This window comes from Miniopterus natalensis, chromosome 9 (genome assembly GCF_054644295.1).
Source record: "Miniopterus natalensis isolate mMinNat1 chromosome 9, mMinNat1.hap1, whole genome shotgun sequence".
In the NCBI taxonomy this organism is placed as follows: Eukaryota; Metazoa; Chordata; class Mammalia; order Chiroptera; family Miniopteridae; genus Miniopterus; species Miniopterus natalensis.
In genome coordinates, this window is record NC_142089.1 from 64,756,087 (window position 1) to 64,783,412 (window position 27,326).

The following is a 27,326-nucleotide window of genomic DNA, read 5'->3' on the forward strand; positions in this document are numbered from 1 at the left end:
TGAATATGAATGGAGCAAGTGCACATTCCTGTTCAATGTCTACGTTGAAAGAATGATACTCATATCTTTTACTATATCACAGAAATGCCTATGTAGTTACATAATCATAATAGCTATTTTAAAATATAAGAAAATTAATCTTAAAGGAAATAATATTCTCTTCTGGTCTTGGATATGTTAATACAAATTCAATTTATCCACATTTTTGAAAAAACATTTTCAGGATAATTTTAACTAAACACATGTCTGAAACATCCATAAAATTTCCTCAACCATACATATTAACTATTAGTGAAGCATCAAGATCTAATTTCTACTCCAACTCATCGGATCCAAAATTCATGCTCTGTCTCCAACCTTACCATGGTGTATTGCATTAAACCAAGCTGTACCACACAATAGCGGTAGACATGGGAATAAATGATTACAACCCGCTGTAACACAAGTGACACTAGAAGTACTCACAACACAGAGAAGTGGTGGAGGAGTGCTCAACTTTGCTCCTCGGAGTCACTCGGAAACACTTGGAGTAGTGAGTTCTGCAGCACAATTTGAAATTAGGTAGGAATTTTACAAGTGGACAGGAAAGAAAGAATACTCAATGACAATTGGAAACATCCAAAATATTTTTTCTCTCTCAGTATCAGGATTTTTGCCTCTGGTAGAAGTGTGCCCTTCTTTGCCTTCTCCCTCTCTGTACCCTTCCTCCTTTTGAAAAACTGGACCAAAACTCAGCATTGCATGATTCTTTCTCTAATAAAGATGTCTCTTCTCATTTGTTCACCTTCCAATTCCCTCTAGTCTGTGGCTCACCCAGAAGAAGGTCTGCCACTTGTGTGTTGTTAATAAATGTTCTCAGATCTTTGCCAAATGATGATGCCAGTCCCACTGTTCCCTTTACATAAACAGATGCTTACACACGCATGTCTTTGAAGATGTTCTTTGTTTTTGTAATATGTTTATACTGGCATATCTCGGTGTATATATGCTATGGTGTAAACTTGTCTCTTTTGCATCCCAATATAGTGCCTGTAATTGTTCTCAGCACATGAGGGATGCTCAAGAGATATTATTAATTGATTTGTTTTATCAAAGAACATTTATTATCATTAGGCCCACACTGGAAAAGTGTCAGATGTCAATGTCTACTTGGTAGAAGAAAATGGACTCATGAATGTTAATACCTTGGTAAAATATTTTCCCATAGATAGCAACGTTTTAGGAAAATGCTCTTTTGATGGAATGACCATGTACAGATACATTCTTTTGCTGTGGGTCAAAGGCACCCCTACAGCACACACGTCCCAGTGTGAGTCCGTGTCGGAGCTAACACAGATGCCAGAACCATATCCCTACTCAGGGCTGACATTCTTTTTATCTACCCTGCCTCAAGTGTCGGATCCCTAATTCACGCGCAGGATAAGACAGCTGCCAAATGACGAGACTACAGAGAGGAGCTGCTCAGACACCTGTCATGCTGATGAAAGCAGCGCCGTCCTCTGACCTTTGCGGGTTCAAGGTCGGGAACGAGACAAGTCAGGCAGGGAGAGCAGCGTGCGGACTCGGAGCACCGCGGCTCCTGCCAGTTAGTGCGGGACACTGGGGACTGCTGATTGCCGCAGACACGGCAGAGCGGGGCGCAGGTACCTTTACTACTGTGCCCTGCTGCATTTTAATTAGCCCCAGTCCCTTGGCAATTTCTTCAGTGTTTCGTTATTGCCACCTTCAAGAAACTCAAGGAAGGCTCTGACATTTTTACATTTCACATCATTAATTGGAAGGAACGTTGAACATGGAGTTTGATGACCCTGGACGCTGGGTAAAGGCTTCGCGGGGCTTCTTAGAACAATATTATGAGATGCTCAGAGCTGGGCGTAGCAGCACCGGTCAGAGGCCCACAAGGAGAGGCGGCCTGCTTCGGGCGGGGGGCTGTGGGGATGCAGCCAGGAGTGAAAATCAACAGCGGTGGGGCTGCACAGGCCGGCACGTCCATGGAGGAGCCTGTCTCTACTCTTACAGAGAAAAAATGCTATAAACACGCAGCCTTTGAGTCCACAAATAAAGGAATAAAAGGAAGGAACCTAAAAATCTCAACAGGAAAAAGTCTTTATACTTTTCGTACTTCTTTCTTATAAAGAGAACTGGGTGAAACCTTTGCAAAAAAACCCATTCTATCCAGATATGCTTAGCAGGAAAGTGCTCAAAATATTAAAGCCAGCACACTTTTGTTCTCATAAACCAATATCATGGTTCTTAGTGTTTTTCACATGTGAGTGAATATCAGGATCACCTGCAGGGCTGTGAAAATACAGGTTGGGGGCTCGCATCTCTCCTCCTTCAAGTTTTTGACCCAGTAGGTCTGGGAAGGGATGGAATTGCTTTTCTAGCAATTTCCCAGGTAATACTGAAACTGCTAATGGAGTGCAGGGATCATACTTCGAAAACCACTTTCTTAGAGACAGCTACCCAAATTATAGGTGGAATCTCTGAAAGAAATAGTCTTTGCTTTTTAAAAAATTTATCTTTATTGTTGAAAGTGTTACAGGTGTCCTCTTTATTCCCTCTTTGACCTCTTCTCCCCCTCACCCACCCCACCCAACCCCACCCTAGGCCTTCGCCTCACTATTGTCTGTGTCCATGGGTTATGCATAAATACATATAAATTCTTTGGTTAATCTCTGCCCACCGACCCGCCCACCCCTTCCTTCCCTCTGAGATCCCTCAGTCTGTTCCATGCTTCCATGCCTCTGGATCTATTTTGTTCATCAGTTTATTTTGTTCTTTAGATTCCACATATAAGTGAGATCATGCGATACTTGTCTTTCTCTGACTGGCTTATTTCGCTTAGCATAATATTCCTTGCCTTTTAAAACAAAATGTTATATATGATCTTCTTAGTGAGTTATTAAAAAGTTAACATGAAACTTTATATGCATTAATATCATTTTATTTACTCACTCTAAATGAAATATTAGTTTTGTTTGAGCAAAATTCATTAGTGCAAGAATAATTTTATAAATAGTTCATTTTGTAATGTAAAAAGAACATCTCTTGCTTAAGACATGCCTCCTGAATGCCATCCTTTTACCCCAAGAAAATCTGTTTTCATTTATATAGGATGAAGGATAACCAGCCATACACTGAGCTGTAGGACAATGACCTGGTAAGAATCTGAAGTAGTTAAATGCATCTGTGTGGTTATGTCAGATTATTCAGGTATTTTAGTCCTTGATTTATCTAAAAGTATTCCGAACTAAATATTATATATTATCACTATGACTAGGGAACAACTTGTTATAATATTATGTAGATTTCAGTTACTCACCTGCAAAATGTGGAGACCTGCTTAAAAAACCTTGGTTCCCTCTAGCTTTAAGATTTCATGACTCAGATCCTTATTTTCTACTTGAGTCAATAGGTTTAGTGTCTGTTGTGACATTCATATTTGAAGCTTTTTAAAATTCTGAGCTCAGTATCTTTAGCAGGTTTGTTATTTTTTAATCTGGATCAGGACCAAATTGAAAATACCTCTTCACTTGCATCTCTTCAGTGTTCTGGAGGCAGTAGCTCAGAACCGCACTTCACATTCCAAAACATCTACCATCAGCTACTCCTGGAATAAGTAAAGCTTAGCAAGGGTCACATTCTGTACCACAGAGAGATTGAGCCTTTAGAGAAATTACTCCTATGGCAGAAATTGTCTGTCCATTGAAATCCCTGGAAAGAGCACTAGGAGATCATTACATCCAAATTCAACTGAAAAATCACTTGAAATTCTCAGATACTGCCTCAATCTACTTTATTTCAACCTAAGTTAGACTGCCCAGTGCTACCTGTTAAATAGCTTAGTAGTCTCAAAGAGTGACCTCTAAAGTCCCCTTTATAACGTCAAATTCGTTGAGAGCTTCCAGTAAATTCTGAAGTTCATACTAATTACATAAGAAAGACCGTTGGTCAAAGCCCGACTGTAGTAAGTCTAGATTATAAATTTTTAAAATGAGAGTGTAAAATTCTTGAGTGCTGGAGTCACACATTTTTGCAAGGCTCCCAAAAATGAGCCTACTGACTTTTCATATCTAATCCATTCAAAATCTCACAGCCTAAGTTTTCATTTTTACCATGTATTTTGGCAGCTTCTGACACAAGCCCCAGCAATTTTATTGTTTTCTTCGGGCTACAAGACTAAAGGCCTCCTTCCACAGGCCCAGGGAAGACCGTCAAGGTTTCACAAGTCATATTGAGACCACATGCCCACACATAAGCCATAACAAAAAGGGAAGTTTTTACCCACCCACTGTCTGAAGCACCACAGTCTTCTGGGAAGGTAGTTGTAAATAAGGGAAAAAAAGATGAAAAGGGAATGTGTGTGTGTGTGTGTGTGTGTGTGTGTGTGTGTGTGTGACCAGACTGCCCTCTGGTGTACATCATTTATTTCTTTGTTGTTTTAAGATACAACAAAGGAGAAAGATACCAAGAAATAAAAAGGAAATTAGAAAATGAAAGAAAGGAAGAAAAATGGGGAAAGGAAAAAACATAGAAAAGAGTAAAGTCAAAAAAAGGCAGTGAATTAGAAAGTGCTGGAGACAGAGAACCGGGGAAATCAAGAGTAATATTTAGGTTAAGAAAACAAAGGAACAGTGAGGATTATGAGAAAAACAAAGAACAAAAATTATGCCTCACCTTACCATTTGATCAATCCCAGAATAATTTAGGGAAAAGCAAAAAAATTATAAATGCTAAATATATGAGGCATGTTAAGTTCTTTTTCTTTTTCACTATATCTGCTTTGTGCATTTAAACTATGTTTCAATAGCAGCTGTTAGACACAAGAGTTAGGAAAACATATTGTGGAACTTAACCAAGAAAAAAGTTTATAAATGGAAAATTGCTTTTTCCTGCACTTTTGTAAGTTGCACATAAATACCAACAGAATATATAAGTCATAGGCATACAGTGCTGGGTCCACTACATATTTACCACAAACAGGGGAGAAAGTGTAATTATGTTTTGAATTTGCTCACAGATTTTCTAGCTGTTAAGATGCCTTACGTGGGAAAATAACACAGGTTAAAATATTATAAAATTTAGGATAAATAGGCTTTTACAAATCTGGTTTTTTACATGAAGACTACAGTAGAAGCTGAAGTCTTGTTGGCAATTGCCAATGTTCCCCCATGCATTCCATCACCAAATTCTGGAATATGCATCCTTAATGTCATATAAGAGGAAAGAGAAATTCAAAGGAAGCTCAAAGCACCATCCTCATGACCTCAATCCTACATTTGCCCAAAATATCACCACCAAGAGCCCCCATATCTCTGCCTGGGGGTTCACATGAAAATTCCACTGCCCACCCATGTGCAAGGGCGTTAAGAGCCCCGGAGAGTGGCCTGGAAGGGCAGCGCCCACCCTTTCTCATCAGCCCGCCAGTGTGGGGCTCAGTGTGTCCTGAGCGCTGATTACCGTCCACGCGCCACTGAAAGAAACAGTGGCCTCCCCCTTGCTGAGTTCACGATCGCTCTCTGCGACAAAACCAAGCCCCCTTAACTAGTTAGCCAAGGGGACAGTTTGAAAAGGGGAACAATTAATTAGGTTCATTGAAAGCCTTTAAGACATCTTGGGGCCTGCAACCAAACTAAAGCCACACAGCGGAGAAAGGAAACAGGCACACCCAGCTGTGGCAGAAATCACAGGCCGGAGGCAGAGGGGAGGAGCGCAGAGGCCTGAGCTCTTATCTGGGGGCAGGCTGCTTCCTTCTGTCCCAGGAGCGGCCGCCAAAGGGAACACACGTGTCCCTCCCTGCTGCGGGTAAGACAAGGATGGGACGGCCCGGGCCTCCTTCCCGCAGGTGCGCCTGGACACGGTGGCAGCTGCTGGGCTCCCCCTTGGCTGAGCCCCTGCCCAGGGGACTGGAGGGAGGTTCAAGGCCGCAGGTTCACGCGGGCGGACAGTTCCGCCGGGCAAGTGGCTCCCCTTTGGCCTTAATGTCGGCCACTGTGCTGCTTTGAAACGCTGAGCGCGCTGACCAGCCTGAGATGCCCTCGTTAGCCAAAAACCTAAGCATGCTGATAATTCAAATGCATTTTGTTTCTTAAGTGTTCAAATTCTAGGAAGCCATGTCCTGTCGCCTCCTGGTCTGCACAAGCACATCATGATATGAATCTGTTTTTATTCCTCCCCTCCTCCCCGCTCTCAATTTCTTCGCTACTGTCACGTGTTTCCATACTGAAAAGTAAAACCTAGTTATCTTCCCTGAGAACCTTCGTTTTGCTCACGCGCGAGAAAATGAGCTTCCCACTCAGCCAGCAGCAGCCCCGGATCAAAAAAGGCATCTCTCCCTCTTGAAGAGCAGGATACATTGCATTCGGGGATCAGGCAGCACGAAAGATGGGTGCGGAAATTCTAAATATCGTTCATGAAAAAGGTCTCCAAGCTTTAGCATGATAAAGGTTTCATATCCAGGGTGAAATCCGTTTTCCATATTTTAAAAAGTTTTAAGTTGGAATATTATTGTTAGAAAAGTTAGCTTGGTGGGGGAGGCATGTCTAGATTTATATCCAGAAACCACAACAAATGTGTTTACACCAGGAGGCAAGTCACCAACTTTAGAACCAGGCTCCGGCAAAAAAATTTTCTGTTTTCTTTAGAGAAATTACAAAGTTATCAAAACCAAAACTGTGAAGTGTTTTCTTCTTTTTCACTAAGCTAAAGGGGTCAGTTTTACCTAATGTCTAAATCAATTCATGACTGCAAATTAGACATTAGCAAAAATATTTTAAAGTATAAAGATAATGCATTTAAGTGTTATTTAGCTTGGCAGTAATTTGAGGAGTTCACAAACAGTAATGCTAACTGTTGACATTTATTAAGTGTGATGAGTAGGATACCTCTCTAAACAGAATCTAGGTTGCTAATGCCAGAGTAATCAGCTCAATTTTAAACTATTTATAATACAAACTTTGTGCTTTCAGAAATTTCAGTTAATCAAGAATGATCTCAATTTTTAAAAATCACATCCTATTTAACATAACTTTAGAAAAATGAAGCTTCTATCAATCAAGTTAGTTAAAAAACATGTCTGTAACTAGATTAATTCAAGTGATTATCATTTATAAGATTAATTTTACTCGAGACATAATTATTTCCTTAGTAATCATTAGCTTAAACCCACAGCTATTGACTCTAAAGTTCCTTTTTCATTCAGAAAACATTTATTGACTGTTGGGTGCTAAGATAGGACATTGTTTTATTTCTAATCGATATTTTTCAGGTGCTGATATAAGAAAACAGAGAGACAGTATTGAATATAGTTTTATAAGTATCTTGATCATCTTTTAAAGTAGCTCAATAAACCTTAAAAATCAGGAAGGCTTCCTGGAGGAGGTGATACCTAACTGGAGTTTTTAATAATAATGGTAATAATAACAACTCTTTTTAAATGTTTCACTTTTTTTTTTTTCCATTTAACTTTTACAGCAGCCCCATGATAGATGTACTAATATTACTCCATTTTATACATAAGGGGGTGGGGCAAAAGGGGTTAAGTTACTTGCCCAAGGCAGTACAGAGAGGAAGTGAAAGTTTCTGGATACAAATCTAGACTAGCTTGAATTTGTAGCCCATTCTTAATCACCCATTATGAAGAACTCTTTACTATTTCAAGCAGAGGGTAGAAAGTTCAAAGGTCCTGAGGTCTAGGAAAATAACAAACATTCAGAGACCTGCGAACATATCAATATAGTTAAAGCATAGTGTATAAAATGGGTGATGAGTGCCTACAGTTAATCTAAATTTGTCAACAAGAATTGCAGACTCTGTTGGTTCTGGTGATTGTATTAGACATGAAAGACTAGGCTGTGCTGCTGTAACAACACATCTCCAAAGTCTCAGTGGCTTAAAACAACAAATGTTTATTTACTTCTCCTATGACATGCCCAATATGAGAAGCTTGCTTATGAGAGCCGCTCGAGGAATAAGACTAATGTGAGCTCCACCTTAACTCTTGGCTTCCAGAATTGTTCTGACAGGAAAGAGAATAGAAAAAATTAAGTGCTTTGGCCCAGAAGTGATGTATGTCACTTTCACTCATATTTCAATATCCAACAATAGTTACATAATCTGGCTTAATTTTAAAAGGACAGGAAATACACTCCCACTTGTACTTTGAAGTTGAGCAATACTGGATATTGGTAATTATGAGCAATGCATACCATAATGATATTTTTCAGTATTGAGAGGTAATAGCATATAGCACATATAAATATGATTTGAAGTCATTCATAACCAGGTTAGAATCCTAACTCCACAACTCATTAGTTTGTTTTATTCTGATTAAGATACTTAACCCTCAAAATAGCATTTTGTTTTTCTTAAATATAGGCACATTACCCTTTCAAGACTGTTGCAAGGCTTAAATGAAATCATGTATAAAATATGTTAGTGCTTATGAAACACCAGAAGCCTAATAGATTGTGGTTTTATTTTGAATTGGTCAAGAATTTGCAACTTAGAAAAAGTTAAGAGCAGATTTTACAAAAAGAGATTGTAATAAAATAGTCAATTGGAGTGGTTACCTTAGGTTATACAAAGAAATATTCTGTGAAGCAGAAGGAAATTAAAATTAACATGCCATAAACAAGGGACTTTCTACCTTGTTTCTTTCCTGTATTCATTTTTGTTTTGTTTTTTATTGCTGCATAACAAATTACCACAGACTAAGTGGCTTCAAACGATTCTCATGCATTGGTTCACAGCTCTGTAAGTCAGAAGTCCAGGCAGGGCTCAACTGGGTTCTCTGATCAGTGTCTCACCAGCCTGAAATCAAGGTGTCGCCCAGGTTGCATTTTCATATGGAGCTCAAGCTTTCCTCCAAACTTACATTCTTATTGCAGAATTCACCTCCTTCCAGCTATGAGATGGCTGTTAGTCAAGAGCTGCTCTCAACAACTAGAAGCTGTGCAAAGTTCCTTGCCACATGGCCCCCAAAGGCAGTTTGCAACATGAATGTTTGCTTTCTTCCAGGACAGTGAGAACACCGCTCTCTGACTTCTTCCTTGGGATCAGCCAGCAAAAACCATATGCTTTTAAAGGGATCACCCGATTAGCTCATGCCCACCCCAGATAATCTCTCTTTTGCAATATAACACAACATAATCATGGGAATGATACCTCATATTCAAAGGTTCCACCCACACTCAACAGGAGAGGATTATATAAAGGTGAGGTTCACAGGCAATCGCCTTATAATCCTGCCTACCACATCTCTTCACAGTTCTTACATGTTGAGCATAACAGCATCTCAACATGTGATACATGGAGGTGGAGTATAGGAGGAGGCATGTATGGAATATAAGACACAATCCTTAGTGCCAACTAGCCTAGAATGACAAACATGGTACATACAATCTTTAGTGACAACTAACAGCTTTCTTAGGAAAAACAATTTTTTCTTTCATTTGGAAATCTATTCCTAAGGGAAACCTGCATATATTTTTTGTAAGACAATTCTCCATGTGTCATGCATTTGCACATCTTGCAAGCAGAGAGACGCTACCCTTTGTTCTAGATTATTTTTAAAATATATTTGTAGAGCAAACAATCTTGGAAGATAGAGATTGTGTCTCTCTCCAGAAGAAAGAGAATGTTTGTTTACCAGCATGTATAATAAAGATAATATATCTCCTTCCAAAGCAAAGGGTAGGCATGCTTACTGCTCATTATAAAACATTCAGATTCCCAAGTCAATATCCCTCTCCTGGAATACAGATCACTGCATATGAGATATTCATCTGGATCCATTTGCTAAATCACTGTGGAAGATGGGGCAAAGGGAAATTGACCGATCAGTCTAGCTGCTGTTATTGCTGTGAGTAGTAAACTGTCTTTTATTTCTGACTTGGGCATCTCATGTCTTCTGCCAACATCCATGGAATTGTGGCAAGCTAACATATTAGCTTATGAATAGAGTAAAATCTTAGACTTGTTATGGTTCTAGGCAATATTCAATGTTTTAAAAGAGAGAATATAAGGAGTGGATAGTGAAAAAAGAATTTATACTCTAAAGAAAAAAAGCTGGCTATACTTATTCATAAAAAATTAAATATACATATTCTCCCCCTTAGGTGATAAACATGCTGGCAGAATGCATATAAATATATCTAGACTGATAGACAATTTGAGTGATTTAGATGGCATGGGTTTTGTATTAGGGGGAAAATCATGCATCTTACATGAATATTTTTAATATATATTCATTTTTCTTTCTTTAGTACTATTAATACAGATCACATTATTTGTATTTGTATAAAATTAAACATATTTTTCAATCTCTACAATGTGCTATAAATGTTGCAACTCCAAGTTATTTTCAATCTTTTCACAAAAGCAAAACATTTGTAATCACAGATCTTTTAAGAAAATATGCAACTCAATATTTAATAGAAACCATTCCACTATAACCAGAAGTTACAGAATAGCTCAAGTGGATAAACATTTTTTCCATAGTTGTTTTTAAAAACAGATGAAATGAAGAAAATTGTTGTAAAAGTGTGATTCATAATTAAATGTTTTCCCCACCTCTATTAATTAGTTCTACTGAATACTGACACACACACACACCTAGATTCCTGTATAGAAAAAAAAATGTATTAAGAAGCATGGATTTTTTTGAGAATATCATCTCATATCCAGACTGATTGGTATTGGCATGTATTAATACATCTTGCACACATTTATTTCTCATATTCTAACATTGGATTAACATTTTCAATGGTACAAGAAATTCCCTGGGCTCAGCTCTAAAGCAGTCAATTTCTAAAACTGGGAAGACCACAGGCTTTCCTGCTCCAGATTCTTTAGTCTTGCACTAGACTTTGTTAGCTCATCACTTTTAAATTTTTTTTAGTTCAGTTATGGATAGAGCAGATCCTTGTTTATGTTCAGCTTGGGTGCGGGATTCCAACCAGCCAAAGTTTCTATTTAAATTGGTTCAAATTAAAATGATAAAACCCTTTTCCACAGCAGACATCTACTTACCATTGGACTTTGCCTCATCATGAACGGAAAATCACTAGCTTGATTCAAAATTAAATCAGAAGGCAGATGAAAATATTTTCTGCAAACATGAACATTCATAGGTCATAGTTTACAAAAAGTTCACTTTTCAGAGAGAGCAAAGACTGAGTCATAATCTCTTAGATTAGAGCTTTTCATGTTTTCTCCTGTTACTCAGTTTTTCTTTTGGAAACTTGCTGACTCTATAAGACATCAAGTCTATTCACAATAGTATCTGTTCTATATCATGGCAGCCAGGATATATGTGACATTCTTTGCCCTTTTATTAATTTGAGAAATCAGAATCATAACACACAGAAAAAATCAGAAGTCAGATGTAAAACGGATAAGAGAATGCATGATTTATAAGCCATTCTAAAAATCTCAGCTTTGAAAATTTATTATATGAATTAGATTTTGGAACTTAGAAAGCAAGGTGTTTTTTTTGTTTTTTTAAATATATCTTTATTGACTTCCAAGAGAGGAAAGGAGAGGGAGAGAGAGAAAGAAACATCAATGATGAGAGTCATTGATTGGCTGCCTCCTGCACGCCCCGGACTGGGGATCGAGCCTGCAACCCGGGTATGTGCCCTGACCAGGAATCGAACCCGATCGCCTGGATCCTAGGTAGACGCTCAACTGCTGAGCCACGCCTGGCCAGGCTAGAAAGCAAGTTTTAATTCAGTTTTGTGAATGTAAAATAATAGGTAGAGAGAGATTCATGGTCATATTTAAATTTATTATAAAATTTGTTGAAACTTTGCAAAAATATAGAAAAATATTGAAATCATCCAGTATCATATCACCCATAATAATCCCTATTAACATTTTGATGTAATTTCATCCAATGTTTTTTCTAAATATGCAACACATGTATATGTATTAGAAACTGGAGTATTGGTTTTTATTAGTTTCCTGTGACATAAATATTGTTGAAAGGTGTTCTAAGAATATACATCTTGGATATGGTATGGGAAAGTTAGTGTGGTCCCATGAGGAAATAAGAATGAGGTTTGGAAAGTTTTTATAGTCCCAGGTCCCAGAGAGGATCTCTCCACATGCCACGCAGGGCCACAGAGCACCAGGTTTGATCAGGAGGCAGAAGACAGGCTGAGTGGAAAGCCAAGGCCAGAGCCCTTACTGGGATTTCTCAGGAAAGAAAAAGCAGGGCAGGGTAAATAGCTTAGAATGGCTAGTTTGGATGAATCTGGTGGGCTTTGGGGCATAGAGGTGGTCTTCAGTTTCTTGGTAGCTGGCCCTAGGTTGATTTAGGGCACAGGAAATATTGGTTTGGTGTTTGAGGGTTTGATAAGGAAGTGGTTGGGGAACATTGAGCTTGGGATTAGTTGATTTGTATATGAAAAATGTGCTCCCGACAGAGCCCTTTGTTATCTTTAAGAATTGGCTCATAGCCCTGACTAGGTGGCTTAGTTGGTTGGAACACTGTCCCATACATCAAAAGGTTGCAGCTTCGATTCCAGGTCAGGGCACATACTTAGGTTGTGGGTTTAGTCCCTAGCTGGGGCTCCTATTGTAGGCAACTGATCAATGTTTCTCTCTCACATTGATGTTTCTCTGTCTCTTTCTGTCTCAAAAAAAAAAATTAAGAAAGAAAAAAAGAAAGAGAAAGGAAGGAAGGGAGGGAGGGGAGGGGAGGGGAGGGGAGGGGAGGGGAGGGGAGGGGAGGGGAGGGGAGGGGAGGGGAGGGGAGGGGAGGGGAGGGGAGGGGAGGGGAGGGGAGGGGAGGGGAGGGGAGGGAAAAGGAGAAAAGAATTGGCTGATAGGTTGCCCTAGACCGGCAATCTCTCCCCCATCAGGAAAGCCACAAGAATACAGAAAATAAATTATAGTGAGTATCATTGGTTCTGTGATCGATAGGTGCCAAACAGACAAATACAGAATGTAAGAAAACACAGAACTAAAGTCATGATTTCATCCTGACAGCCTGGTAATTCGTCACAGGAATATCTTATGATTTACACAGTAATTCTGCCATTATCAGATGACAATATTTTTTATAAATTTTGTCATTTTAAGTAATTTGACAAAGAATGGACAGAGAAGAAAACTAAAGAGAAAGGATGAATTATTTTATTCAAAATGTTATATATAAATAAATACATATGTGATTTTTAGAACCTATCGAGATGCTCATTAATCTCTGTTTCCCCCTTTTGATCAGTTAATTTGATATATTAATAGTTAAAAATACTAAGCCATTCCTGCATCCTTTAAATACAACTTAACTAATATTAATTTTAATGGATATAAGTAAAGTTATGCCTGATTCCAGTTTGCTTGTGTTTGCCTGATATATCTTCTTCCATTTTTCCTCTTTAAATCACTTCTGATTATTTGGTTTTAAGTACCTCTTTTAAATAAAGTTTGGTTAAAAATCTAATCTGAGCATCATTTTACAACAAATATATATTTTATTGCCGTTCCTGAGATACTTAGTATTATTGGTAACATCATGTTTTATCTGTTAGTTTTCTTTTGATGTTAACTATCTTGCTACATTATCTATTAATTTGCCCCCCCCCCCCCCGCCCCTGGACATCCAGATTATCTTAATTTTCCTAGTGGTTAATTTAGGATGTTAAAACTATATCTAAAACTCTATTCTTGCGTGGCCAAGAAGGAAACTATTTATTAACATCTTACTAGGCAAGAGAAGAAATTCAACATACGTTTACTCCTCAGTCAATGATGGCTTCTATAAGCAAAAATTGTTAATTTTTTCATGATGTATTTACTTGTTTTTATTAAGCATCTTCTCTTTCAATAATTATTTTTGACACTGATTCTAATTTTTTTACTAATAATCTAATTCCTAATATTTTACTAATATTGGACATGTGGTATAAGAACCTTCCTTTATATACTCTTGTTCCTTGCCCCAGATATATTCGTGTGAGCGCTGAATACTCAATGTAGGAGTCTTTCTCTCCAGCAGATTTTTATTGGTATTAACATATTTCTTAGCATAAAATCTCTCTGGGAAGGTGCCTCACCCATCGTTAATAATGATAAAAACAGCAAGTGCAATAACGTCTACTGGTGTTTGCACACTTCCTATCTTCCAGGTAACATGCGAAGTTTACCTACATTTCCCACAAAGATGTTATTTTTTTTTTCTATTTCAAAGATGAGAAAAGGAAAGATTATAAAGAGGTTAAAGGATTTTCAAATGGTAATATTACTAGCCAATGACAAGTCTAGGATCTGAAGTTCTTAACTGCTCACATTGACTTTTTAAAGTGAATTTCTCCAATGAACCAACAGGGTTTCTCTTTCTAATAACTACTTAAATAACTCAGTCATTTGGTTTAAGAGTGGGGGGCAAGTTGAAGAATGGGAACTCTAGGAAAGAGCAAGTTAAATGAAGGGACTATTAGGTGATAGGATGTAAAGTCCATGAATTCTTAGGAATGAGGAAGAATTTAATCATGATGGTGTAACACAGATAGGAGTGAATCACAAAGGTAGATAATTTTCCTTTGTGTCAGTATTTCCAGCTAACCAACATTGGCACACAGTAAAAACACCTCTGGTTGTTGATTCCTGCCTAAGACTTCCCTTGGGGTATATGTACCATTGTATAACATTAAAACACAATAAAAAGCTCACTTAATTAACCCCAAATGAAGAGAATCATGGTTAGTTGGATGAATGGACACATGCATTTAACACCATCTTCTCCCAAACCCACGAATATGACAGAGGTAGGATAAAAATGTTAAAAATCCTCATGGGCAAAGAGAATAGGAAGGGGGTGACAACAAACTAGAAATATCAACTAATTTTCAGAGGATGGAAAGAGACTACAAGAGTGATAGTTGACTTAAATCAGAGCAAAGGAAGCACAAGCCTATGGGTCCCAAGAGAGTACTATCATTAAGAAGCAAATTGGTTCATCCCTAAAGAAACTTTAAAAGGTTCAGGAGTTAGAATATAAGGCATTGCACAACATGACTGTTAAGTTTGGAGGTGAGAAAAGGGAAAGTGACTTTTAAAATATGCATAATAAGCAATTAAATCCTCAGAGTCCCTCTTCTGCCTCAAACTTTAAAGGACCCATTTCTTATTCCTTTTTTTCTTTAGAGAGGGAGAAAGGGAGAGAGAGAAACATCGATTCGAGAGAGACACATCTATCAGTTGCCCCCTACATGCACCCCAACCGGGATTTCAATCTGCAACCCAGGTATGTGCCCTGACCAGGAACTGAACACGTGACCTCCGGGTGCAAAGGAGGATGCTCCAACCAACTGAGCTGTGCCACATCAGCCAGGGCACCTTTTTCCTATTCTAATAACAGAATAAGTGCCCTTCTCTTTATGAAATTGAACCCGAAATGCTCCTCCTTGAAGACATCAGGCTCAATAAAAGCAAGAATAAGGTGCTAGATGGAAAAAAGATAGAGATTAAATCTCTGTTTACTGAAAAGGTGAGATGAGCCTTACAATCTCTCTCTCCATCCAGTTGCCAGAATGCCCACAGACTGGATAATACATGTTGGGCATTGTGGTTGGTAGCCTTCCAAAAATAGTTCCAAATAATCCCTCTCTCCTGGCATTTACACCCTTATATAATAGTCTTACCTTGTATGTGGGTTGGACCAGGAACTCACTTCTACCAAATAAAAAATGCAAAAGCGATGGGTAGATTAGGTTATAAAAGACTGTGAGTCTCATCTTGCTGGCACATTTTCTCTCTCATTTTCTTGGTCTGCTTACTTTAATGAAGCAATTAATCATGTTGGAGAGACTCAAGTGGTACGTAACTGGGGCAGCCAATGGACAGCAAAGAACTGAGGTGCTCAGTCCAACAACCCACCAGGAACTGAACCTTGCCAACCACCTTGTAATTAAACTTGGAAGACAATCCTTCCTCAGTCGAGTCTTGAGATCACTAGAGCCCTATCCAACACCTTGATTGTAGCCTGTGAGATACCCTGAAGCATAGGAGACAGCTAGCCACACCCACATTTCTGATAAGCAGAAACTGTAGAATAACAAAGGTTGTTGTTTCAAGCCACTACATTTTGGGGTATTTTTTTTATGAACCAACAGATAACTAATATAGCCATTTGGGTCCATCCCTCTATCAATGAATTGAGTTACCAAGAACAAAGACCCACAGACATAGACATTTGATGGACTCGCAACAACAAAAAACCTGATCACCCTACAATAAACTATGCACACTGATACATATCTATCAAACAGTTCCTTAGCATGAACCAGCAGCCAAGGATCACCAGAAGTGGACTGAAATTGTTATCACTGTATTAGCTAGCTAATATTAATAATAGGAAGAAAGCAAAGGGGAGGCCAGACGTTACACGCGCGGTCATCTGGGCAGCTTCATCAGGAAGCTGCAACCTCACACTCCCCAGGGAACCACTGGTCCATTCTCTGCAGATCACTGGGGGAAGGAACTGAACAAAAGAGATGGGTACATGCGCAGTGAAGTCGGGGTGAGGTAGGGAAGGTGCTTGCTTGTCAGTCTAACCGGGGAAAAAAGGTCAATGACCAGAGTGGTGGAGCCAATGCAAGTCTGCAAAAATTTGGGAATACAAGATCCCCAGACAAAACATTCTCTCTCATGCTCTTGCATTCCTGTTTCTCACTTGCTCTGTGACCCAAACTCACCCATGTGCTACCCTGCCATGTGGCCTTAGCAGTCACGTGTCCCATGGTCATGTGACCCCCACTCACAATGAACTGCAGCTGAGAGCACAAGCTAAACCAGCCTGATGTTGGACTGGACTGTGCTTTAATATGGAGAGGAAAACCTGAGCAGTGGCTTTGATCTTAGCCCTGCTGAAGACCATGGCAAGATGGGGGGGGGGGAAGGGGCCTTAGAAAGGAACCCCCTTAATGTTACATCATCAATAAAGCTTTCCACAATACCTCATTCTCCCATGGGGGCTGAGGAAATGCTTTTCCCCATGGCACCCCAAGAACTCTGCTTCCACCGGCAACAGGTGGGGGTGCAGAGGGCCCTCTACCAATAACAAAATATCCAACGTGGAAGGCAGGCTAAGCAATTATACAAAAGAAAGAAGCTTTAAGGAAATAGAAACAGTTCAGAAAACAGGTAAGAGGTTAAACTACAAAAAAACTAAAATGACTATCCTCAGAGAGATAAAAAGAAATAATGCATCCGGGAAACAAGAAGCGAATTCTTGGAGGAGGAAGAGCAGGAAAGGGAAGGGCAAGTGCAAGGAGAAGGGGGAGAGAGGGAGGAGGAAACGGGGGAGAAAGCAGAACTGGGCCTTGGAAAGCAAGAACGGCTGCCAGGAGACAAAGTTCAGCAGGACCGACGGTATCATTGAGCTCAAAGTATTCAACCCACAGTAGAGAAACAGATGACATGATATAGAAGGAAAAAAACAGGCAATCAATCCAGGAAGTTTAGTATCTAATAGAAGTTCTAGAAAGAGATTCAAAAAGAGGGGATTAGTAAAAAAAAAAAAAAAATAGATTAAACTTTCCCAAACTAGAAAACATACTTTTCCAGGCAGAGAGAGGCCTGCTGAGAGTTCAAAACATCACAAATAAACCACAGTAAGATATATGATCATGACATTTCAGAACACCAGAGATAAAAGAACCTAACAGCTTCCTGGGATGGTAGATATTGATCATTTGCAAACCATCTAGAATAAGAGCAGCATTGGAACTTTCAAAAGCAGCATTGGAAACCAAAAGACCAGGGAAAAATGACTTCAAACTTCCATGGGGAACTAGTTTTCAGCGAGAATTCTTTACCTAGCCAGTCAATCGACTGTGAGAGCAGAATACACTGGCATGCACGGTCTAAAAACAATGTACACAAAGGACCTTTATCAGGAAACTATGGAAGGGCGTGCACCAATAAAATGAGGAAATAAATCAATAGATGAGAAGAGGGCCCAGGTTAGAAAATATTCAGTATGGGGGAAAGGCTAAGACACTCTCTAGAATAAAGACAGAAAGAAATACCAGGACAGCAGCCATATAACAAGTCTAGAAAGGGCACTGCCCAGACTAGAGCAAGGGAACTAAGGCTCCAGAAGAAGAAAAACAGAGTCTAACAGATTACCTTATCATTGTACTGAGCAACTATGGGAGAGATGAAGGGGAAAAAGCTGTTGAACATACAAGAATTAAAATTAGTTTATATAAACTAAGCAAACAAAAATTTTGAGACAATATTTAACTGCAGGAGAAAATGTTCTTGAAGAGTCCCTCAATCATAGGATACTATATGACTCAGCAGTGAATAGTATTTCATAAAATATGTTACTTCATAATCATAAAATGTATACTCTGAAAATGTTTTGAATAAAAAACTTGGAATGTTAATTATATTAGAAGAAATGGAGAGGAAATACAGTGACAGACAGAAGTGTAAGAGAGATAAATCGCTATACACCATAACAGGAATTTGAAAAAATGCCTCCAAAAGTGATAAACCAAGAAATGGTAGTGTCGGAATATTATTTGTAATGTGGAATGGAGTGATCCATGAGATAGATAAAATTACTAAAAGTGGTTTTTTAGGAGGAGTAAGATGAGTGGAAGAAGGTACTAGTGTTCTTTATTATAAGCCTTTTATTTGTTCATAACCATATACATATATTACTTTAATTAAAGACAGCTTTAAAAACAAATAAAACAGTTACACAAAGCTGCTTTTCTCAAAGGATGTTCCTAATCTACAATTAAATGAAAAAGCCATGATGAATCTTAATTTAGTATGTTGTAAATTTTCTAATTTTCACAAAATCAAAAAGAAATACACTTTATATGTGTATAAGTGAAAGAGTATAGACTATACAGAAAAATACACCCATGTTGATTCTGATTTATTTGCAGAAAGTGAGATTGGAGTGGAGAAGAAAGGTTTAGGTAATATTTAGGGGCAAAAAGAGCTTTATGTCTGCAACATATTCTCAATCACGTCAGAAAAAACATACAGAGATGATAGATCAATAGATAGGTGATGGGTGGATGGATAGATAGATGATAGATGATGGATAGATGATAGATGATAGATAGATAGATGATAGAGATAGAGGATGATAGATGATAGATGATAGATGATATATAGATAGATAGATGATAGAGATAGATAGATAGATAGATGATAGATAGATATAGATAGATGATAGATGATAGATAGATAGATAGATAGATAGATAGATAGATAGATAGATAGATAGATAGATGATAGATAGGTAGATGATAGATAGATAGATGATAGATAGATGATGATAGATAGATGATAGATAGATAGATGATAGATAGATAGATAGATAGATAGATAGATAGATAGATAGATAGATAGATAGATAGATGATAGATGATGATAGATATAGATAGATGATAGATGATGATAGATGATAGATGATAGATAGATAGATGATAGATATAGATGATAGATGATAGATAGATAGATAGATAGATAGATAGATAGATAGATAGATAGATAGATAGATGATAGATGATACAGATAGATATAGATAGATGATAGATGACATAGATAGATAGATGATGATGATAGATACAATAGATGATAGATGATAGATAGATGACAGATGACAGATAATAGATAGATGATAGATATAAATGATAGATAGATATAGATAGATGATGATAGATAGATATAGATAGATAGATAGATGATAGATAGATAGATAGATAGATAGGTAGATAGATAGATAGATAGATAGATAGATAGATAGATAGATAGATAGATAATGATGATAGATATAGATGATAGATAGATAGATGATGATAGATAGATAGATAGATAGATAGATAGATATAGATAGATAGATAGATAGATAGATAGATAGATAGATAGATAGATGATAGATAGATGATAGATAGATAGATGATAGATAGATAGATAGATAGATAGATAGATAGATAGATAGATGATAGATAGATAGATAGATAGATAGATAGATAGATAGATAGATGATAGATAGATAGATAGATAGATAGATAGATAGATAGATAGATGATAGGTGATGATAGATAAATGATAGATGATGATAGATGATAGATAGATGATGATAGATATAGATAGATGATAGATGATAATGACTAGATAGATAGATGATAGATGATAGATAGATGATAGATAGATGATAGATAGATAGATAGATGATAGATAGATGATAGATAGATAGATAGATAGATAGATGATAGATAGATAGATAATAGATAGATAGATGATAGATATAGATGATAGATAGATAGATAGATAGATAGATAGATAGATAGATAGATGATAGATAGATAGATGATAGATAGATAGATAGATGATAGATAGATAGATAGATAGATAGATAGATAGATAGATAGATAGATAGATAGATGATAGATAGATAGATAGATAATAGATAGATGATAGATAGATAGATAGATAGATAGATAGATAGATAGATAGATAGATAGATAGATAGATAGATAGATGATAGATAGATAGATAGATAGATGATAGATAGATAGATGATAGACAGATAGATGATAGATGGAAATAGAGACAGACATAGAGAGAAAACAGATATGGTAAGATTTGGGAGAATCTAATAAAGAGTTTAAGGGAATTCTTTGTGCTATTTTTGTATCATTTTTGTACATCTAAATTTATTTCAAAATAAAAGGTAAGAAAAAAATAACCATGTGCGAAAAGGTTCTTAAGATGCTCTCAGGAATATATCCTTGAGATTGGGACAAAAATACTGCCTTTTTGTCATAGTGATTTTAGCAAGGTACCACCATCAGATATTCATTACAGAAATCATTTAGGAATCAAGAAATATTATGTCTGCTTTCTTCCTAAGACAGGAGGAAGTTAAAATGACAAATAAGACTCGCCACTCTGAAGTGGTTTAAAGAAAATGCACTATAATTGTTTTGGAAAGAATTATTTGGAAAGGGAAGCACTTTTTGCTCTGCCTCTCATATTGCATCTATATCAGACAAGCTGATCTTATTAAAGATAATTGAAATGGGATTTTAAGGCATACATTTTTTAGGTCCTTTTAAAACCCTGAATAAATTGTTATGGAGCCAGTTCCCTCAGACACATACTTGGACCAACTGGCAATTGTGTTTTAAACTTTACTGAAGGCAATTCTAAACTAGGTCAGAGTTTTTTTGTATGGCTTAACTTTTTCTAATATTTTACTCTTCTTCAAGAACGACCACTGATTACCAAGTTAAATGTAATAGTGCACAAGCAAATAGTACTGGACAGTAAGCTCCATATAACTGTTCATCAAATCTACCCACTGAACACTACAATTATATTAAAAAGTTAGGACAGTCACCTATAGGCATATGTTCTCTCTGTTACAACCTATGCCTCTGGCATTGCTTTATTTATATATGCAATAATTATGACTTGTAGGAAGTGCAATTACTTAGCTTGATAATTTAGGTAAGTCAACTTCTTTCTCTGAATGTCACTTTCCTCTTCATTAAAAAGCAATGGGCTAGATGTCTTCAAGTTCTTTTTCAGCTCTAGCAATACCTCTATTAGTCAGGGTTCTCTAGAAAAACAGAACCACCAAAATGTATGTCTCTCTGTGTGTGTGTGTGTGTGTGTGTGTGTGTGTGTGTGTGTGTGTGTGTGTGTGTGAGAGAGACAGAGAGACAGAGAGAGACAGAGACAGAGAAAGACAAAGAGACAGAGACAGATTGATTTGCTGAAATTGGCTCACATAATCATGGAGGTACAAGTCCAAAATCTGCAGGATAGGTTGGCAGTCTGGAGACCCAGAGAAAAGTTGCAGTCTGAATCCAAGGCAGTCTGCTGGCAGAATTTCTTCTTGCTGGGGGGGAGTCAGTCTTAGTTCTATGAAGGCCATCAACTGATTGCATGAGGCCCACCCATATTATGGAAGGTAATCTGCTTCACTCAAGGTCCACCAATTTAAATGTTAATCCCATCCACAAACACCTTCATAGAATAATGTTTGACCAAATATCTGGTCAACATAGCCTGGCCAAATTACACTTAAATTTAACTATCACAATACTTCATATTAGAATGGTAATTACTTTAAAGTTTAAAAGTCAAAAATAGTGTGAGAAGCATTGTTACATTTTTTTTTACAGAAAAGCCCAAGAAACGCCATCACAACTCCTGAGAAACACTGGAGGTTTTCAACAACTGAGAAGCTCTTTATCAATGTGTTTTAGTCATGGTCTGGAGTGAAATTAGCTCTTAAACAGCATTTTTAGTTACCAACAAGATATCTAATACAATATCAAAATACAGGGACTTTAAGGAAAGAAACTGAATCTTACTATTGACTCCACTTTATATGTACTAAAGATGGTTCTGGCCTGAGTCTCAGAAAGTAGATCTGGAAAGAATTCAGAGGTCCATTATCTGTAAGATCCTTTCTTCATAGACTTGTACTGACTTCCTTAGTAGGGATTCCAACCCATAACTTCAGTGTTGTGATATTATATTTGGAGTAAGAGTAACTCATAGCGGTACTCCCATCACATCATAAGGAATTATTTATCTCAGCAATAAAAGTGCATTTAGTAATCATGTTATCACTTATTTAAAAATAAACAATTTTTTGGAAGGAGTAATGGCAATGTTATATTAATACTATAAAGAAAAATATAAATCTCTTTTATTTGCATTTGACTATTTTTTATCCAAGGATTCTATTAGTTTTGGGAACCAACTGTAAAGCAAGCAACAATCAGGCCTTCACTAGTGCTCTCTCATATCACAAAATAACTCTGAACAAATTCCATTTTAATCATGGCAGTGCCCAAAGAGAAAATGAAAGTGAAATAAAAAGGAACAATTTGAGAACACAGCACATGCTGATCTGTACATTTCTTAGTCCTTTGCTCACACATGAACCTCAGGACTTTAGTTATAAAGCAAGAAAGAACCCATGTGACAGTCGAGTTCCAGAATTGCCGGCAAGATGAACTTTCTTGGATTAAAAGGAATGAAGCCTTTGATTTGCCTGTATATCCTTGGATAAATTTGACTAAAGACAGTGTAGGTAAGTCTTGAGCTGCCACCCATGTGTTATTTAACAGGGCTGACTCTAGTTGTTGAACATGGACTGGTTATTTAAGGAAGGAAAAACCTGGTGGACCTTATTAATGAATGTCTTCCAACCCCTACTAGGTAGCCTACACGTCATTAAGGTCACCCTCAGATTAGTGAAAATGAGTCACTCTTGTAAGCTGAAGTTCCTTGTTGTGTTGTGTAAATCTGTGGGTACCTTCCCAAGGTGCAGCTATTCTATGATCAGGTCCTTCTTAGGAAGATTTTGCATGAGGAGGCACAGCCTAGATGCCTTAAACTATTTGTTGTTATTTATTTATTTGCTAAGCCTCAGCTCTCCACAAACCAAATCTGGTAACAACTTGTCAAGTTCAACAATATGACAGTTGCAATATACACATACATCCTATCATTCGTTATGTTGTACAACTTTGACTAAATAATGTTACGTGTCAAGTACATCTCAATAAACTGGAGAAAAAGCCACTATGACATCTGTGTTCCCACGCGGTAAGAAAGATTGTTTGCCTACAGTTTCAAGGGCAAAAAGTCATAATCATCAATACTGATAAGGAATGATACAAAAGGCATGAAAAACCTCTTCACGTTGACAAAAGTATACAATAACTGAGTGCAGTTGTAAGCAAACTCAGAAGAATACAGGAAGAAAATTGTGCCACCCCTTCTTTTCAGGTGTTAACTGGACTAAGGAGATAGAGAAAATGAATCCACCTCCACCCCCATGGAATGAGAGCACTAAATGGGTGGTTGGTCAAGGGCCCAGGTCAACAAACTTCCATGTAGCTGCCCTTAAAACACTACTGCCCCAAACATGAGTGCACTGAGAAGGTGTGCTGGGCCCACAGCCCAAGGATTCCCCCAATATGCCTCCCCCCACAAAAAAAAAAAAAAAAACACTAAAAAATATAAAGATCTCTCAATTAGCAAAATAGGGACTCTCTCTTCACCACGTCACAGGAACATTATGAAGAAATATGAAGTTATGTATGTTAACACATGGTGTTGGGCTGGTCATTGAAATATAAAAAAAACTTTGTGCCCATGTGGTGGTGTAAAAGGGACACAGGACACATTTCCTCATACCTGGGCTACTCCCAGTCTGAAAAAGAAATGCTTTTGTAGAAAAAGAAGACACATCAGCTGCATGACATGCACCCCTAACCCACTCGTTGAGATTGGCACTCAGCAATTTCGACACAAAAATTAATTTAATATAAGCAGATGTGGGACTTCAAAAAATGTATTTATTCCATTGGGACCAGTAAAAAAGTATTCAGATGGCAATTACTTTGCACTGCCAACCTGTTTCTTGGTAAATAAAAACAGACATAAGAAACCCTAGTTCCTTTCAAACAAATGGTCACACATTGTCTGCTTCATGTCTGAGGAAACAAATATTCACAAATTTTATTTCACTCCTGCTTCTATGGGAAATAAAAGCAATAAACATAAGACTCAAACTCTTGGAGACTTGCTGATCAAAGGTAACTCAGTGTCACAACACTGTTGCTCAAGTACACAGATTTTCCTGAGATTTTTAAAAATGATGTCTGTAATTAATATTAATTATAGGGTACTTGACAAGGTACTCAGCAGTATATTAAACATTTACTCTCCCTGATGGGTTTACGATCTACAAAAACATGTTAATCTAACTTTTCCAACATTTACTTTGCCTCCCTCCCCCTCTTCACCTTCACTCTCACCCCATTACCTGCTTTCTATAAATATCCATTCATAAAACAAACCCACCCAGCGTCCTACGCGGGAAGCACATCTGCCTCTGTGTCCCACCTTCTCCACAGCCGTGTCCTTCCTTCTGACATTTTCCCCACTCTCTCCATTTCCATTTTCCACCCTCCACCCCTTTCTCCTCCTGCCTTCCTCTCCCCTCCTCTGTAGCCAAAGTTCCTACTTTCCACATCCATTTTGATCAATTGCCCAATATTTTATATAAACACTTGAAGACAAGGACCTTTCCAGAATGTTCACTAGGCAGTAAAAATAAAAGGAAAAAAATAACTTGGAAAGTGGGAAGGTGGCATTTCTTAAAGAATGCTGACCACCTGTTGGGCAGAATAGCTGCAAGGAGAAGCCCTTGCAGGCGCCCCTCCTCTCCCAGGTGCCCTGTTATTGTCAGCTACCCATCGATGCAGCCAGCTGGCCCTCTGCTGAGCTCTGACAGGCCGTTTGAGGGACTGGTCGCTTCTGGAAAAGTTCTGCTGTGTGCAGTCAGAAGTATTTTAGAACTTGGAAATTGAAAAGACAGAAGTAAGATTCCAGAGTCCTGAAGGCCAACCCAGCTAAATAAATAAATAAGTAAATAAGGGTGGCGAGGGGAAAATACGGTTTCATTAGACAGGCCTTTCTGGGTAACAGAAAACTAAAGAAATACTAGGAGAAATCAACCAAAGGAAAATTAGGAGCCACAAAACTGGATATAAAGTAGAATTAGAGGCAAAAGCAGCAAAGGCAGGATACAATCTGGAAGGTCAATTGATAAAATGTGTAGCAAGCGCTGAACCAACACCAATCAATACGGCTCCATATGAGCCGAATCACAGCCTAATAACCACATCACATCCATTTTATGGTCCTATCTGTCACACGCACAGCGGGAAGCAGCGGCAATTCAACTTACCGCACACTCCAGCGAGCTGGCTTCCCAGCGCCGTTTGAAAGCCGCAGTGTGGCAGCAATTGCTGAAATAAGGGGTGAGGGAGCAGAGGCGGCTTGTAGAAGGGCCTATGAGCCCCTGAAAATTCAAATCTGGGGCACGCACGGCACCAAGGAAGGGACACGTCCAGGGGAGCAGTTGAGGCATGCCTGCGCAGATTCCACACCGAATTAGAAAGTTCTGTGGGGTGCGGCGCCCACGCGCTCTGCAGAAGGGAGTCAATAGCAATCAGAAGCAGGAGGTGCGGGAGGGGGCTGGAGGCGGCTTGAGCCAGTAACAGAACCACAAAGAAGCAGAGGCCTGTGTGCTAGTCAGATGTCTAAAGCCAGGAGGAATGGACAACTGTTTTATTTAGACTCTGTTTTCTTCCGTCTTCACCTCACGGTGGCATTTTGACTTTTGGGGGGGAAATTCTGAAAGAAAAATGCATATGATACTTGTTCTTCCAGCAGAATTCAGAGCGCGCGCTCTGCGCTGTCTGGGCCAGGCTGTGTGCGTGTGCGGCCTGCGGGGTCCGCCACCATCTCCCACTCCCGTCCCCTCAGAGGCGGGGCTCTCCACCGGGCCGGGGGGCCAAAGGCAGCCCCAGCCTTCAAGGGTCACATGCTGGGCGAAATCCAAATCTGTCAAAGCAATTTTTATAGGAACTCAAAGTGTGGCCTCTTTTTCTTCACTATTATCATTCTCTATCATTGTCATTTAGCTTCAATTTGCTGCATTTTGACTTCCTCGCTTAACAGAAATGTCAAGTCTGAGTAGAGATGCACCACACAGATGCTTGAGCGAATTAAATCCATTACAGGGTTGTAGTGCAGTCACCTTAGCTATGAAGGGGCGGCAGACTGAAGCCCTGTCTCCACATTTCCTCTGATTACTCTAGGGGATAAGTGAAACGTTTAAGTTGGTTAATCAAACCACACCTACCTTGTAGAGCATATATGTAATAAAGTATTTATAACAGAAAACTATTTTATCAGCCACATTAAACAAAATATTAATCAAGAAACTACCCAGCTACTCTGCAAGGAATGCAAGATTCTGCACAGGAACTTAGTCAAGGTGTTTCATGTAACCACAGGTGTGCAGACATTTATCTGGGTAAAGTTTAGTGTCCTCAAGTTTTTGGTAGGGACATTTACACAATATCTTCCCTTAACTCAAAAGCATTGTTTTCCCAAGGAATTAACATTTTTCCCCTAAATTATTTGACAGCCAGGGTAAGAACGTAACCAATTTCTTCTCTCCTCTCTTTGTAATGGATGTGGAAGCTAGAGGTTGATAACAATGAAACCATAGACTGTGCAAAAGTGAACATTTCTGGAGCCAAAGCAAATAAACTTCAAAGGCTTCAGTTTTGCCCAAATTTAAAATCTAGAATTTAAATCCAAATGCCTAAAACTATATCCTTTTGTTCTCAAAGATCTATCTTCAATCTCCAAATGCAGCAAATATTATTTTTCCTACAAAGACGTTTTAAACATGTTATCTATCTTCTCAGATAATTTTTTGTGTTCCTTTGTTTTTT